This window comes from Arachis duranensis, chromosome 9 (genome assembly GCF_000817695.3).
Source record: "Arachis duranensis cultivar V14167 chromosome 9, aradu.V14167.gnm2.J7QH, whole genome shotgun sequence".
Classification (NCBI taxonomy): Eukaryota; Viridiplantae; Streptophyta; class Magnoliopsida; order Fabales; family Fabaceae; genus Arachis; species Arachis duranensis.
This window is the reverse complement of record NC_029780.3, coordinates 3,583,619-3,589,808: the sequence shown is the minus strand read 5'-3', so window position 1 is coordinate 3,589,808 and position 6,190 is coordinate 3,583,619.

Genomic DNA, 6,190 nt, shown 5'->3' with positions numbered 1-6,190 from the left:
CAGAGCCCCTAGCCAATGCCACCGCTCAGAGAAGCCGAAAATTCTTATATAGAAACATTGTCACAAGGTTTGGGGTTCCATATTCAATAACCACAGACAATGGCGCTCAATTCACAGATGCAGGCTTCAGAAAACTAGTAGCCGACTTGAATATAAAGCACCAGTACACCTCTGTCGAACATCCACAAGCCAATGGACAGGCCGAAGCTGCCAACAAAGTCATATTGGCAGGGTTAAAACGAAGACTGCAAGATGCAAAAGGAGCCTGGGCAGAGGAGCTTCCACAGGTTCTATGGGCATATCGAACGACGCCACATTCCACCACAAAAATTGAAGAAGGATCACATAGAGTAGTCCATTATAATGAGGGAGCAAACTCCCAACTTCAGAGGGAAGAACTCGACCTATTACCTGAAATCCAGGAAAGAGCTCGGATTAGAGAAGAAGCTCTAAAACGTCGAATGGCTTCTAGATATAATCAAAGGGTAGTGCCAAGAAGTTTCGCTGAGAACGATCTCATCTTAATCCGAAACGACATTGGAACAACTCGGCCCGGAGAAGGAAAGCTGGCAGCAAACTGGAAGGGACCCTACCGAGTCACAGAAGTGCTTGGAAAAAACAAACTGGAAGGGACCCTACCAAGTCATAGAAGTTCTTGGGAAGGGCTACTACCGACTGTCCGAACTCGATGGACGAGAGCTTCCCAGATCATGGCACGCCTGCAACCTAAGAAGGTACTACAGCTAGAAAAGGCAACGGATCTCATTAGTGGATGTGCTCTTTTTCCTGAAAAGGTTTTTTAATGAGGCACCATGTTGAGATCCAGGTCATGCCCGACTTAAAGGGATAAGAAAATTCCCACATATATATATTTGCGTTTTTTCTTTGAATAAAGTTTATTTAGATATTCTACAAAAAATCCAAGACGCATTAATCTGAAGTATTCACCGTCTGGTTATAAAGCGATAGGTCGACAGAAAGTGAAAAACAATTTCATTGCACCCGACCACGATAAAGATAAATCATCCGATAAAGGTGAAAATGCGATTCACCCAAAGGACGATCTAAATATGCCAGCCACTTTCTACAAATCGGCAAAGGTGAACATAGAATAATGTAAGAAGTTATCGAAAGCAATCCAAAAAAGAACCTGACGAGGTCTTACGGATAGCTAAAATAATAACTTAAAGGCTGGCCGACGCTCACAAGTCGGACCAAGTCAACCCAAGTTATAAGTAAACCCTGGAAAGAGGTCTGGCCAACCCTATTAAAGAGGATTACTTTAACTTAGAAGGGCCTGACATAACAAAGCCAGCCCAAAATAAAATGTTATACAAGTAGTCCCTGAAAGAGATCTGACAAAGATCCAAGAAAGAGGACTACAAAAAATAACTTAAAGGAGACCGACATAACCAAGTTGGACTCCTATCACTAAAAAGTTATACAAGTAGTCCCTGAAAGAGATCTGACAAAGATCCAAGAAAGAGGACTACAAAAAATAACTTAAAGGAGACCTACATAACCAAGTCGGACTCCTACTACTAAAAAGTTATACAAGTAGTCCCTGAAAGAGATCTGACAAAGATCCAAGAAAGAGGACTACAAAAAATAACTTAAAGGAGACCGACATCGCCAAGTCGGACTCCTACCACTCAAAAGTTATCAAAGTAATCCCTGAAAGAGACCTGACAAAGGTCCAAGAAAAAGGATTACAGAAATAACTTAAAGGGGGACCAGCGCAAAAGAACCACCAAAAAACAAGTTGGACCCATAAGTCACAACCTCAAAGGATCCAAGCTACAAACAATAAAACAAAGTAATCCGAGGAGGTCAGAAAACTGAAAAGATGCCAAGTCAAAAAACTACCTCTATTACTCCACAAAAGTTATAAGGCCCCGGAACAGCGGCCATCAACACCTGCTAAAAATAGCGAGCTACTTTTTGTTTTTCAAAATAAAGTTGCTAAAACAAGCAACTAGAAATCGTCAGCAAAACAAATAAAGTTTTAAAAAGCCCACAAGCCGGGCCAACTACATAGATATCTAGAAAGAGATCAGCAATCATCAGGAGCCTTCTTGGCATCATCAGGACAAGGAGAAGGAGGACGAGTCTGAATAGGCACGGTATCTATAGTTCCATCCTCCCAGTTCAGAACCTGGCAATCTGAATCAGGTGCAACCGGAGGAACAGAAGAGGTCGACACTTTGGCAAAGGACACAGGAGGAGGATCAGCATCATCATCACCATCGTCATCAGGGACAATCCTGCCATCCCTGACAACATTGTCCAGGCTGAAAGGGGTGAGATCGACCTCGGGAGCAATGACCCGAACTTGCTCCTTCAAGTTCTCGTAAGCAGCAGTCACGCTGCCAACGAGATGACCCTGGAGCTCAGAATAATCTTCCCGGGCATTATTCAACTCCTCCCTCAGGCGCATCACCTTCCGATAAGTTAACGTAACTCTCCTTATGCATCAAGGCTGTGCCCTCGGCCAACCTCAAAGAAGCCGCAAGTGAAAGGGAACTCGCCTTCTCATTCTCTAGATCCTCTCCAACTTGGTCACCTTTAATTCAAGCTCCTCCTTCAGCCCCTTCATCCGGTCAAACTCCTGCTTTGCCTCCTCCATAAATGCCTTGGTAGCATGGAGAGGAAGATTTTGAGCAGTCAGGTATATAGCAGCCGCCATAAACGCCATCTGTACGTGATTTCGGGCCATAAATTCCAAATGATGAAGGATGGACACATCGTCCATTGAGAGGGTACCATAGGGACCGATTTGCTAATCTACAAACTCAATGGCATTGAAATCAGGGGCATTGAGGTCAAAGGGCTCAGCCATCTTTTGCTTCTTACTTGGAGGGGCAGCAGATGGAGCGGCAGAAGTAGGATCAGGATCCACCAAGCGGACCCGAGGTGTTGGGATCACCTTCTTCACCCCGGGAGAACTCGGCACTGATGGCTTCTCGCGCACTTGGGAGGACCCCTCCCCAGCCGCCTTGGCAGCAATATTTCTGGCAGCAGTCGCCTTCTGCGCGCTCTTAAAAGCTTTCATAGATTCGTTATTCTTCATTGCCTCTGCAAATAAAACAGAAAGTTACGCTACAAGTCGGACAAGTCAGAAAGACAGCTACAAGCAATATAAACAGATAAGAAAGGAAACACAAAATACCCAGCTCAGTTTGAAGAAGAGAGGGATTGGTTAGAAATTTCTTTGTGTCAAGATGGGGAGGTTGCCCCCAGTGTTCTTCCAAGACAGTCACAAAGGCTCACTCAACCTCATCCAACATTTCCCACGTATAACGGGACACCCTCACATCCTTTTGCCATTCCAAGGGAAAAGCAGGCTCATCATTTTCATAATGCCTTTCGGTCTCAAGAACGCAGGAGCTACTTACCAAAGGCTAATGAATAAAGTCTTCTCATATCACATTGGAAAAATCATGGAAGTTTATGTGGACGACATGTTGATAAAGACACAAAGCGAAGATATGTTATTATCCGACTTGACTCAAGTGTTTTACACTATAAGGTAGCACAACATGCGGCTCAATCCCGCAAAATGCACCTTCGCAGTAGAAGCAGGCAAATTCTTAGGCTTCATGCTCACACAAAGGGGAATTAAAGCAAACCCAGACAGATGTCAAGCCATACTCAACATGAAGAGCCCAACCTGTGTCAAAGAAGTACAACAACTCAATGGGAGGTTGGCCGCCCTATCCCGATTCTTAGCAGGAGCTGCGATAAGATCCGTCCCCTTCTATGCTACTTTAAGAAAGGGAAAACAGTTTGAATGGACGACAGAATATGAGCAAGCCTTCCAAGACTTCAAGGAGTTCTTAGGACGGCCACCTATCCTATCTCGACCACGAGAAGGAGAACCGCTCATATTATACCTCGCAGTAGGGAGCCGGGCAATAGCCTCAGCACTAATCAGAGAAGACGAACATGGGCAACAACCCGTCTACTTCATTAGCAAAGCACTACAGGGATCCGAGCTGAACTACCAGAAAATAGAAAAATTTGCCTATACCCTCATTCTAACATCTCGATGACTCCGCCCGTACTTCCAGGCTCACACCATTAAGGTTCGAACTAACCAGCCCATAAAAGGAATATTGCGCAAAACATCTCGACAAACAGAAAGGGAAAACCCCAAGACTCAAGATAAGAAAGTCTGGGGGCATCCCTTGGAGGCAGTAAACAGGCAAGGTTTTCAAGTTATTTCTACAGCCTACATCCCGGCACTCATCAAAAAGAAAATAAAATCCCGAAAGAAACAAAAGAAGCAAAAAACGCAAAAAAACCATCCTTCTACAGTTTATCAGAAAAAGTATCGCTCCTACAGTGAAAAACAATACTGCTACAGTTTATCAGAACACCAAAAGGACCAAGAAGAAAAATAGCAAAGGCGCAAACTTTTTGAAATCAAGTAAAAAATCATCAGCAAAAGCACAGGCAGAAACGACGGCAACATGCAAAAGAGAAAGATTCAAGCAAACAAAGAAGAGATTCGCACCAAAGGGGAGATTGTTAGGAAATTATTTTAATTTCCTAATTTGTTTGTGGACAATACATATATTAATTATAATCACAAATTATGCTATTTCAAATTAAATAACTTATATAATGGTGATCTCATTTATTGTTATAAATGCTAAATTGAATAAGTCATTATTACTTTTGATTTGGAATTAAATGAGAATAAAACCGGATATTATCTTTTGTACCTTAGATAATTATATTTTTTTGATTTTAGATATATTATCTTTTGGGTTTTAGATACTATTTTATTTGGGTTTTAAGGTTTAATGGGTACCATGCTCAAATATAAATAGACCTTCAGGGTTTCGGTCTCCAATATATCAAAGCCGTCTTTTTTGCTCTTTCTCCATCAAAAGAGTTGCAGTTCAACCGCCTAGGAATATAGAAGTCTTTGGTTGAGGAAGATCGAAAGAACCACAAGATCCAAATTCTTCCATCAATTTCTGACACTTATGAGTAAAGGTACGCTTCCACATTATGTTATATTTTTTGTGATTCAATATGGATGATCTGGGTTATGAAATTAATTTATTCCAACAATAACAACAATAAAGTCTTATTTCATTAGGTGGAGTCGGCTATATAGATCAAACGATATTATTGTGTCTTATTATTTATCATGTTTATATACAATAAAACTATTAACACATAGATCTTTTTTACCACTTTATATATGATCTTTTTACATCTTTATGTATTATTTGTTACATATTCACCTTTCATTTTATTCACCCTCTAACTAGGTGTTTTATTGTTTTTTCTTTTATATGTCAAACCACTTAAAACGAAATTCTACTGTCTTTTTTACGATAAGTATTATTCTAACTTTTTTTTTGTCTTCATTCCATATTTTAATCATATAAAAAAATCCAAAATACACAAGATATTTACACATTCATAATCGCGCAAAGACTAAAACTTAAATCTAACAACCCAAATATCCAAAACTCTATAAACACTCAAAAGGCATCAGATTCGATGGTACCAGAACGTTTGAACTATTAAATGATCTCATAACAAAACATATTTTTAAGTTTTTTAATAATTAATAAATAATCCTTATCTAAGTTTAATTACAAATTAATTCTTTATATATTATTTAATTATAAAATCTATTTTTATTTTATAAATTATTATTTTATCATTCATTTATCATATTTATTAATAATCGAAAACAAAAACAATAACGAATTAGATCTTTCGTTAATCGTAATAATCTTTTTGGCAATCTTAATCAATTAAAATTTTATCTTTGATCCGCTACATCCGTATAGGGTTGTGAAATCGTGTTTCTTAAAAAATCAATCAATTGGATTCATAGTACAATCGATTGAATTTCAAGTTTCCATAATTTAATCGATTAAAATTATAGTTTCCACAAAATAATCAATTGTAACTTCTACATAATTGATTGAATGATACTTAAAATGTGAATTTTTTCTAATTCAATCAATTGTTTATGTTACTCATTTGATTGAAAACTTCAAAACAATATAAAACCTCACAATTCAATCGATTGATTGTATTATCTAATTGATTTAATTCTTCATAGCAATATAAATTTTTCCAATTTAAAGAACAATTAACTATGTATTTGATCTTGTGGTAGAACTATAACTTTGAACATAAATCAAAATATGAAATAGAC